This window comes from Stigmatopora argus, chromosome 23, assembly GCF_051989625.1.
Source record: "Stigmatopora argus isolate UIUO_Sarg chromosome 23, RoL_Sarg_1.0, whole genome shotgun sequence".
Lineage (NCBI taxonomy): Eukaryota > Metazoa > Chordata > Actinopteri > Syngnathiformes > Syngnathidae > Stigmatopora > Stigmatopora argus.
The window spans coordinates 8,672,121-8,684,161 of NC_135409.1; the positions used below are offsets into that span (position 1 = coordinate 8,672,121).

Below are 12,041 nucleotides of genomic sequence, written 5' to 3' on the forward strand. Positions count from 1 at the left end.
AAACTGGAGTACCCGGAAAAAAAACCACACAGGCCCGGGGAAAACATGCAAACTCCACACAGGTGGATCGACCGACCTGGATTTGGGCTGACGCGCTAGCCCAGGGGTGTCAGACTCGGGTTGGTTCGCGGGCCGCGTTAACGTCAACTTGATTTCATGTGGGCCGGACCATTTTAGATATAATATTTAGATGTTTTTATAAATGGATTAAAAGAACTGGAATAAAGTCCCTGAATATTCAGTTTTTTATAGATCTAAAACACTGTTTATTTTAGCTTTTTTATATATATATTTTTAGATTTTACAAAATGATTTTTGCACTAAAAACACAGAAAAAATGATTTAAAAAATGACAATTATTGATTTAAAAGAGGGAAAATCAGGAAATTGAATAGACATCTATACTCTTCATTTGAATTTGATCCTAAAACAGAAAGTCGGCACTCATCATTTACTTTCCCGGGCCACACAAAATGATGCGGCGGGCCAGATTGGGCCCCCGGGCCGCCACTTTGACACATGTGTGCTAGCCACTCAATCGCCGGGCCGCCTTGATTATCAATGCATTTATTTGTTGTTGTTTGTGCACTGTGTTGAAGCTCTTAATATCAATATAATTCTAACGTCATCATTTTTTTTACATTTTATAATTCAATATCATCTCATGATTCATTACAATGACAATACAAGTATTGAAATCAATTCTCTTGAATTGATTTCAATAGAGCAATCCTATTTTAATAGTTCAATATAAGATCTTTAACAATATAAAATTAGGCGAATGAATGAAGGTTCATTTGCCCCTCCCAGGACGTTTTGCGCCATGGCGGCCATTAAGTTACCTTTATATGGGCAAAAATAAAGTGGTCCACCCCACATTCGCTTGACACCCCACATATACAATATACATAGACAACCTGAATCAAAAACCCACAAAGAGTTTCCACCTGTTGCCACAGTCGGGGGGCACTGCCAGTAGCTGTCAGCTAATGGTCGCCCACATATTAAAAGAACATGACCTATATTCCTCAACTCTTGGCCGCACCAAGCGTTACAGCCGCCCACTCAGGAAGGGGAACTCCTTGGAAGGCACGTCTCCGGGTGCTACGACCCCTGGCTAACGCCACCAACCCAAAAATAAAGGGAGAAATAATATTTCAGGGCAGCCCGGTGGACGAGTACTGAGTGCATCGGCTTCATAGTTCTGAAATCGAGGGTTCGATCCCAAGTTTAGAGTTTGCATGTTCTACACGGGCTTGCGTGGCTTTTTTCCGGGTACTCTGTTTTCCTCAAACATCCCAAAAACATGGCCGTACGTTCGGCCGAACGTCCATTCGGCGACCTGTCCGTCTGTCAAACGTCCGTCGGCGAAACGTCTTTAAGCGAATCATCCGAGTACCCTGTTTAACCCTCTAAATTGTCCCTAGCTACGAGTGATTGGTTTTCATATCCTTTTGCCCTCCAATTGACTGTGGGATAGGCTCCAGCACCCCCCGCGGCACTTGGAAATGAATGAATAAAAATTGAAGGGAAAGCTTGTAAACTTGTTCAAACATTGATTATGAGTCACTTGTTTATTTAATTTTGCCTTCCACTACAGAGGATTTAAACTCATTAAGTCCTTCAATAAATAAACGCTTATTAAATTGTATTTTGAAAGTAAATACCTGGACCAAAAATTAAATAAACATAAGAACGCAATTTACCTAATGCCACATTGAGAGAATTCAGGTGTGTTGGAGGGCAAGTAAACAGCTTCGGCCTTAACATTTCATTATTATTATCTTATTTTATTTTATTTTATTACTTTTAAAATGGGAATTGGTGCTTGTTTGTATAGTACAAGTCTATAAAAGAGTACAACAAGCGCACAAGACAAAACCCTAAACGTAGACGGACCCTGACGCTTGGCCAGGTTCTAAAAACTAAAAAGAATATAGTGTACCAAACAAATATTGTGCGTCTCAATGAGTCACCTTCTGGGCTTAGTTGCATTCAGATATCTGAGATCTCCTCACGGATGAGTCCAGTGGCTATTTACAACCGCTTCTATCAGCAACATATTCATTTTGGAGGGATTACAAAAGCACCAATAGGATTAGATCAAGGGTGCCAGACACACTCGGGATGCTTCGCGGGCCGCTTTAACGTTAACTTGATTTCACGTGGGCCGGACCATTTTATTTATATCTATATTTATTTATATATATATATATATATATATATATATATATATATATATATATATATATATATATATATATATATATATATATATATATATATATATATATGTATATTTATATTAAACAAGGTAAAACATCAATAAGTATCGGCCTTATTTGCGCATATACAGTTCACATGGAATGGATGACTATCACCAACATGAACTTTTGTGTAAAAACTGCACTGATGTAAAATATAATGATATCATCACATCTCGGCGCCAAGTACGCTGCCTAAATGTCAATGCCTTCATATATCAACAACGTGACATTACGAGAAATGGATTCAGTGTCCAGAAAATATGCAAATCCATGCGTGCGTGCGTGCGTCTATGTGAGCCAGAGACATTACATAATACTCAGGCTTGGCTTGGAGTTACATTGCAAAGGCCTACGTGACACATACGTAAATGCTTGAAGGAGCCAGACATAGGAGAGTGGATAATATGTCTATTTCATGCAGTATGTCACTCCAAAAAAAATGATTTTCGTCATGCTGGTCACGTTCGAAATGTTGATATTCTGCTTGGCTTTTTATGAGTTTAAGCTATTAAGCCGAGGAATGGGTTGCATAACGTGACGTTGGAGAGAGATGAGAGTGTACGGACCTGCGCTGCGTTGAATGTGAGCTCTGGTTTCCACGGTGATTCACGTCCTCTCAGGTACGTGGCAGCTGCTCCGGCTCGGGGGGTGTCGGAGATCAGAGCGGCGGCTTGGATGTGGCGCGTCGTGGTACGTCAGGGCCCGCCAAGACACACACGCCGACGGGGAACATGTCGACACTGTGAGAGAAACAGCGTTTTACTGTGAGGGGGTAACCTTGCCGACCCCAGCGTACACACGCGGAAGGGACGGCGGCAGCAATGGTGGGGAGAAGAGCATCAAAAATAGAAATAACAACACCCGGATAGTTTGTCCTTTCCCATGACAAGCTGTGTATATTCCACGAAATATGTGAAAGTACCTCATTTCACTCGGTATGACAATGTATATGAATGATGTCATGACTGGATTCAATGTATATGATGGATTCTGAAAATGATTGTAGCCGCCTCCGTGTATGTCTCTCCCCTCCGCTAAATGCGTCTAATTTTACATCTATTAATCACATTTTATTACTATTAAACCACTCGTTATTTGTAACTTTGTCAATATATGGCGAATTAGAAGAAATAAAACTTTTTTTTCCAATCCAATATCCTGTTTTGGGTGTTTTTTCAGAGGGTTGGAACGAATTCATTTGGTTTTAATTCATTTCAATGGGAAACGTTCACTCGAGTTACGAAAAGCTCGACATACGATCTCAGTCCCGCAACGGATTATGATCGTATGTCGAGGTACCACTGTACATAAAAAGGTAAACTGGCTCCATCCATACTAATATAATAATAATAATAATGTATACCAAGGGTTAACCACCCACCCCGGTCCTCAAGGGCACCTATCCAATCTTCATGTCAATATTTTTCAGATAGTAGCTCAAAAAACAAATCCCTTCCTCTTATCAATAGTTATGATAATGAATTGAACATGACGTCCATTTTCAGCCCTTACGGTTCCTTGACCTATGATAACGTTTTCCAATCTTCCCCGTGTCATTTCCTGCATTGAAGATGAAATCTCAAATGTAATATATATAATATAGAATAATATCATATCTATAATCTTCATTTTAATTTGATCCTAAAACATAAAGTCAGCACTCATGATTTACTTTCCCGGACCATTTTAGATATAATATTTAGATTTTTTTTGTATGAATGGATTAAAAGAACTGGATTAAAATCCCTGAATATTCCGTTTTTATAGATCTAAAACAATGAAATAAAAATGATCTACAATCCATTTCTACCGAAAGGACTGGCAACGAAAAATAAAAATGAAAAAATAAAAACAATACACAGTGTGTGGAAATTCCTAAATGGAGAGCAATGATTTAACCCGTATGGACATTGTCATCAAAAAAGGCTTAACCATGGCTATTTTAATAAAGCATAGTATTGAAGAAGCATGTACATTGCAGTACAAGTGGGGTTGAGGAAAACAAGGTCGGACTGGACTGGAATTCCTAATAAAACCGTCATAAAAATGCATTCCGGTTTGACTTGAGAGGAAACGACGATATTGCAGAGCTCTCAATTGACGGAGTTGACTCAGATGTTTGCCATTTTGGCTCCGAGGTGATTCCATCCAAATTCCTTGCATCCAGCAATCAAAATACAGACGCTCCCCTACTTACGAACGAGTGACATTCCCAGCGATTGTTCGTAAGGTGAATTTGTTCCTAAGTTGCTTCAGTGCTATATTTTGTATTATAATTTATGTTTGGTGCTGTCAAAATAATTCATTTAGTACTTTAAAAGTGGTAAAATGACCCCCAAAAAGTCACATCTCATTGTCACATTTTTACACTAAAATTCTGAGTATGGCTCTCAAAGAAAGAACATTTGAAAATAGGAATTGTTTATGGCTCTCGGTGTCAAAAAGGTTCCCGACCCCTGATTTAAATGATACTAGTCCGCGTCATCACGCAGGTCAACAACGCCTTGTTGTTGTTTTTTTTCTTTCTTTTGTACTAGAATTTTAAAAAAATGTGTCTCTCCGCTAATCCGTGAGCTCAAATATGGAAACATCTGACGAGGGAGCGGAGACCCGAACGCACCAATAGGAGGATGAGAACCCGATGATAATGTTTCCAAGCAAGGTGAAGGTGATTGTGGAAACCAAAGAGATGAAACAGAACATGCTGAGCGCTGCACTTGCGTAACAAACAACAAGGTCGTCGGTCCGTGCGCTGACACGGACGGCCAAGACAAACATGCTCGTGAACACAAAACATCCACTGCAAGTGCATTTTAGGCTGATACAAGCAACATCTTGACATTGGAAACAAATTTGGAGCTTTTGGGTTGTGTTGGAGAATCAGACAGCTGGTTTGAGTAGTCCCAGGACGAGGTTTTGCTTCAGATAGGTGCCAAAAAAAAATGCTAAATTGCTTGCTTGAGCTCACTGTGTTTACATGAACCAGCTACACAATTCCTGGAAGGTGGGCTGTACTTGTTAAAGGCAGAATGGAGAAGTGAGCAAGGTTTATGAAAGGAATAAAGTCTCATCAGTGGCGGTCTGTGCATTTTCTCGTAAGCGCCTTCAATGAATCAATCAACCCCTCAAAAACTATTTTATGGCTATAAAACCTCTATTGCAACTACAGCTGCGACACAATATCCCTCCTCCTTTCTTTCTTCCTTCTTTTCTATGGCCATCGAAGCTAATGCTGAAAGTCGAGCCTGTCCTGACAGCGATGGACGTCAAGGTCGAAACGGCAGAAATTGCCCGAAAATGGGGTAAAATCCAGCCGAAAACAGCATTTATTGATTAAATACAAAGGTCGATACGTTCATATACGTCCATACGCGAAACAGCAAAAATGGCACTAAAATGGGGTAAAATCCACTTCCTAGCAGCATTTAGTGATTAAATACAAACACTGGATCTTTTCAAATATCAGAACTTGGCCCACAATTGAAATATTATTTCGGATTCTGTTGAAAACAGCAGAGTGGCGAAGAAGTGGTGATTTTGGTGTGTTCGTAGGTTACATACTAGGATTGACCCAGATTGCCTGGGAACTATGGATATAAAATATGGATTTACGCTACCACAAAAATTTGAAGTGGAACCATGACAAAGTACCCATGTGGAAATTTTAATTTCAAATTTCTCCCAATTTAATCTGTGAAATTGCATCATTTTGAGTGTATGAGTAGTGAGACCTAATAGTATTGACCCACCTTGCCTGGGAACTCTGGAAAAATCTTGATTCCAAGTACGTACCACAAAATGGGACCTGCAACAAAATATGCATGAAGCAACTTTAATTTCAAATTTCTCAAAATCTCATAATCTGTGAAATTGCATCATCTTGATTTACAGTACCACAAAAATGTAAAGTGCAACTCCAAATTTAATCTGTGAAATTGCATAATTTTGAGTGTATGAGTAGTGCGAGAGGACAAAAACTACGATTGACCCACCTAGCCTGGGAACTATGAAAAAAAATCTGGATTTACAGTACCACAAAAAAACGCGCAGTGTATTTGTCGCTAAAACAATGATTGACATGCACGAAACTGCAAGATGACATGGACGAAAAGCCATAACACAAGACACATTTATTTTGACGTCTATGAATGAAATGCAAGGGAAAAAATAAACCGTATTTTGCATAAAATGTGAAAAACTCACCAACTTGTGCCTGCATTGCACGCTCTGGGCCATCAACTTGCCTCGGGATGACACACACTTCCTGGTTGTACTGGTCACGTGACTTCGTTTTTTAATTTGTCCACAAGCTGGCAACACCAGGGCCTGGAAAATATTCATTTTTGTGTCAGAAATTCATTTGTCTCGCAAAACAAATATATTTTAATTTAGGCCGCAGAAAATAAATATATTTCAAAAGAAATCAATAATTGAAAATTATTGCAATATATTTCTGAATCCCGTTTTTAATATTTAGCAAATTTACAAAAGAAAATCTGGGATTTAAGGAAATGTATCACATTTGGCCAGTGGCGGTCCGTGCATTTTCTCGTAGCGCCTTCAACGAATCAATCCAACCCTCAAAAACTATTTTATGGCTATAAAACCTCTATTGCAACTACAGCTGCGACACAATATCCCTCCTCCTTTCTTTCTTCCTTCTTTTCTATGGCCATCGAAGCTAATGCTGAAAGTCGAGCCTGTCCTGTGGTATTTCTGGCATAGTCCGTGGTTGTGGTGTTGCCAACTCGAAATCTGATTGGTTAAAGCAACAGTCTTATCGACGCTTGTTTAATTCAGCAGAGCCTGCAGAACTGATTGTGAAGGCCTAGAGGCAGATTTCTGACTCTGGCAACAAATAATGGCTGAAATGTGATTGGTTAAATGCTTCAATATGAAGACACACATCTGGAAGCAGTGCAACCAGGGGGAAAAGCAATGAAAGGAAGCTAACAGACAATTTGGAATTATTTAATAAGTATTGATGGACAAAATATAATATATGATTCAGATATTTCTTAGGCCCGCAGAGAAGGCCTTGAAGGCCCTGACGGCCCGCCGCTGCATTTGGCTGCCTTTATAATTGAGTTCTGACATTGAGGGGACGCACCGTAGAAAATTGTTTTTATTTTTTAATGGGAAAAATAGATTTAAACCCCCAAAATTTGATTTTGATGACCCCTGGGATCAAAACCAGTTCGGCGACCAATGACTGATCATTTTTCAGCATAAACATGAATATATGTTCAGGGTGAAAGCCCAATTGAATATATATTCATGGTAATATACTGCAATAACAAACAGGGGAAAAAGACAAATAATCGCATTGGGCAGCAATTTACGTAATTCCCACTGAGGTGGGATGAGTCAAAGTTTTGAAAGAAAATGAAAGAACACAACAGTAGTGTTGACTCTAAACTTGAGCGGGGTGCTCGTCCATCCGTGAATTGGAAGCCTCGGAGTTTTCGTATCAGGACGGGAAAGAGAATTGCATAACGCGTCACGATTGTCCAGCGGAACCGCGGCGTCTCCGCCGAGTTTACGTAAGAGGCCAGGGTTAGCGTGCACACTAAAAGTCAATCGGTCAAAACGTGCTGTCTCGTTTGTGCGCCGAATGCCTGCACACGCTCATCCAAAGCAAACTAGGATCTGTGAGGGTAATTTTCCAGAATCAGAGCGCTCGCTATAAGGCACCATAAGCACTGCTGCTGTCTGGATGTGAGCTGACCTACTTTACTGTCTCTCTAGGCCAGGGGTGTCAGACTCGGGTTGGTTCGTGGGCCGCGTTAACGTCAACTTGATTTCATGTGGGCCGGACCATTTTAGATATACTTAGATAGACTTTTTATAAATGGATTAAAAGAACTGGATTAAAAGCGCTGAATATTCCGTTTTTTATAGATCTAAAACAATGTTTATTTGAGCTTTTTTTAAATATATTTTTAGATTTTACAAAATTATTTTTGAACTAAAAACACAGAAAACATGGATTAAAAAAATGACAATTATTGGGCCACACAAAATGATATGGCGGGCCAGATTTGGCCCCCGGGCCGCCACTTTGACACCTGTGATGTATAGTAAAGGTGTCAGACTCGGGTTGGTTCGCGGGCCGCTTTAACGTCAACTTGATTTCACGCGGGCCGGACCATTTTAGATATAATATTTAGATTTTTTAAAATATATAAATGGATTAAAAGAACTAGATTAAAATCCCTGAATATTCTGTTTTTTACAGATCTAAAACAATGTTTATTTTAGCTTTTTATATATATTTTTAGATTTTACAAAATGGTTTTTGAACCGAAAACACAGAAAAATGGATTAAAAAATGACAACTATTGATTTAAAAGGGGAAAAATCAGGAAATTTAATATACATCTATACTCTTCATTTGAATATGACCCTAAAACAGAAAGTCGGCACTCATGATTTACTTTCCCGGGCCACACAAAATGATGCGGCGGGCCAGATTTGGCCCCCGGGCCGCCACTTTGACACATGTGCTCTAGGCTGCTGGAAATGGGATACAAAAATCATAGCTGATGTTAACCAATCAATTTTCCAGGCCAGACAAAAGAGCTAAGTTGTGAGACATTCATAGAAAGAAGTCCATATGCTCGGTTAAAGTTTGCTTTTCACTGTCAAAACGGCGAGTTCTCTATTGAAATTTGCTTTTTGATTAATGTAGTTAGTTGTTGCTGTATGTTGTTGTTGTTGTTGTTGTTAAAAAAAAGGAGGTCAAGGGGAAAAATAGCCTTGCCCAAAAAATAACAAAAGTTGATAAACATTGCTAAACACAACCAAGTAGTACACTGGTAATGTAAGTATGAGTGCTGCAAACGTAAATATTATGCCCGAGAAATGAGTAAGCGCCCATTCAACACAAGTGTCACTTTCAGTTGCAAGCACTTGCTGAGTCATATTTTTTTTTGCACAATCTGCTCCTCTCGAACCCTTTGTTCCTAAATCTAATCTTGTACGTTCTCATTTACCCGGAAGAATATACCACAGGCATGCACATGATATTTATCTCTGCAGTGTTATGCATGTGTGCACTTGACTTATTTCATAATGAAAAAGCAATCTAGTATTCATATTCACTGGAGCTTCCTTGCGGTCAAATTACAGACAGCCACTGGTTATCCAGCTTGAACTGCATCGTTGTTCATTTAAGAACTGCATGAAAAGTATATGATGGGAGAAATGTACACATTGACTGAAAAAAAACCTTAATAATCAAACAAAGCAGGGCAGGGCTTGGACACAATACCAAATGGACAGCACCTCCCACCCCCTGCATGAGTCTGTGGAGTCCCTCCGAAGCTCTTTCAGCAATAGACTGCTGCACCCTCATTGCAGGAAGGAGCGCTTCCGCAGATCCTTCCTCCCATTAGCTGTCAGGCTCTTTAACAAAACAAATGGCTGAGTGTTAAGACCTACCGTATGCATGCATGTACATCTATGTGCATGTATGTATATATGTGCTTATATATATGTATGTGTATGTATATATATATATATATATATATATATATATATATATGTGTGTATGTACACGTATGTGTATATGTGCTTATATATGTATGTGTATGTATGTATATATATATATATGTGTGTATGTACACGTATGTGTATATGTATAATGTATATGTATACGTATATATATATATATTTCAGCAACATGCTTATTTATTTATATATTTATTAATGTATTTATTTATTAACTTACTTATTACCTATCTATTTACGTCTAAAATGTATTTTTCTGTGTCTGTATTCTCACCCTCTTGCTACTGTGACAACGAAATTTCCCGAATAAGGGATGAATAAAAGTTATCCAATCCAATCCAAACAAAAACAACATAAATACACTGACATGGGTTATTGAGACACATGGAAAATGCGACAATAGGTGAAAAACAATGGCAAGTTAACACTGGAAATAATCAAAATAAAGCCCAAAAGAACACAAACCTAAGAAAAAACATTGTTGTCATTGCCCATTGCACTATGACGTATTTTATGTACAGTCAACAAAAGAGAAGGATGAGGAAATTGCAATATTCTTTATCATTTTCTAGTTGCTTCCGTGATTGCCTTTTTGGGTGATGACGCCAAGATTTCAACAATGGTTTCACCTCTTCCCGCTAGCCAGCAGGCCTCAAATGTGTGTCCTCTTCACCTCTTTCAAACCCCAAACTGTCATTGCAAAGGCATGTTGCTGTACTTCCTGTGTTGGGCTATTACTGCGGAGCGAGACAGAACGGGAAGTCGGATGTTATCGCCGACAATCAAGTCTTTGCAAGAAGAAATATGTACTTGAAGGAAATGCATGGTCACAGGTGCCCAAGGAATGACTCTACATATTCGTTCCCACTGCCTAATGTTGACGCTCAAACAGTGATTCTCCACTTTTTTCCTCATTAATATGACTTCAAAGAAAAAAAAAAGTCAATAAGATCTGTCACGCTTCGTGACCGGACGTTTGGTCGCCGGACTTTTGGTCGCGGACGTTTGGTCGCGGACGTTTGGTCGCCTGGACCCAAACAACCGGCGACCAACCGTCCGGCGACCAAAAGTCCGGTGACCAAAAGTCCGGCGACCAAAAGTCCGGCGACCAAAAGTCCGGCGACCAAACGTCCGGCGACCAAACGTCCGGCGACCAAAAGTCCGGCGACCAAACGTCCGAGTACCGTCACGCTTAATTGCTATGCCTTACACAGCGTTTTAAAAATAAAGCTCATCACAATCCGTCACTGTCACTTTTATTTCATTGCTTTGGCTGTCTTTTACGACCGTAAAATCTTGGACCGGTTCCAAAACATGTAACTATGGTTAAGTGTTTCTGAATACATTCCTGCTGGCTCTAAAACAAACAACCCTCCTCACCTTTTTTTTGGGCGGATTGAATTCCTCAAAGCCGAGCACTTTTGATGCCACGAAAGCAAAAAAATGCGACATTACCGCGGCGTGACCTCTGACCCCATTCTCCCTGGGTTTTCTCTGAGCCCGGCCTTCTAAAAATGCCCGACGGCGAAAGGGAGCGGGGGGAGTCAGCGGGTTCGCGGGGCCATCCCGGGTGAAAAGTTTTGGGAGAACGAGACTGTGGCGCCCTCCCTCACCCCGCTTGGGGCCCCTCAACCTACTAATGTGGCCCCCCTCCCATTTGCGCTCCTGTCATAAAGAATGTGCCCCCTAAACCACTTTCCCACCACAAAGAGGATTACTAAGGTAATGCCCACATATCAAGAGATGCTCTGGCACATTTGGACACAGGGCAGGCTTAATTTAATAACTCATGTAGAAAGCTGGGTGAGATTTTCTGCGCGTCTGCTGGGCGCCACTGCGAGATATCATTTCAAACAGGGGCTCTTCTCATGCGCAAGGAGACGTATCATTAAGTTCCCCAATGGAAAACGGCAAAGCGAGAGCGAGAGAGGCCGCCCTTGATAGATTTATTATTAATACACTTTAATCAAAACAGGGAGACATCATTAACATACACTGGCTACAACTTGCAAGGAAAATCACTCCCGACTCGCCCTCGTCCAGGATGATTCTGAAGAACCGGCATCCTCCTCTGTCCATTTAGTCGCGCCATACTCAAAATATTTCATGTAATCTGATTCAAACAATTGCATAAGCTAACCGAATAACACCATTAAGGTCAAAAAACAACTGCATATTAGATCGAAACCAAAAACACCTGCGTAAGAATTTGCACGAATAAGCATAATAATTTCTTTATAAGGTCAACAGAGCGACCGTATT

The 12,041-nt window shown here is 40.1% G+C and overlaps 2 protein-coding genes and 1 long non-coding RNA gene across 12 annotated transcripts in view; 1 reads left to right on the top strand and 2 right to left on the bottom strand.

The window, feature by feature from the left end:
* Window positions 1–6,525, bottom strand: part of LOC144068690 (amphoterin-induced protein 2-like) — a 48,440-nt gene extending 41,915 nt beyond the window's left edge. The window contains exons 1-3 of the mRNA XM_077593385.1: window positions 6,471–6,525; window positions 6,017–6,072; window positions 2,834–3,007 (exon numbers count right to left, since the gene is read on the bottom strand). The gene's annotated coding sequence lies outside the window, so the exon portion shown is untranslated. The remainder of the gene's footprint in view (window positions 1–2,833; window positions 3,008–6,016; window positions 6,073–6,470) is intronic.
* LOC144068700 (uncharacterized) overlaps window positions 1–12,041 on the top strand; it is a 79,970-nt gene that overhangs the window by 52,095 nt on the left and 15,834 nt on the right. The gene's annotated exons all lie outside the window — the stretch shown is intronic.
* LOC144068703 (uncharacterized) overlaps window positions 1–12,041 on the bottom strand; it is an 80,279-nt gene that overhangs the window by 50,547 nt on the left and 17,691 nt on the right. The gene's annotated exons all lie outside the window — the stretch shown is intronic.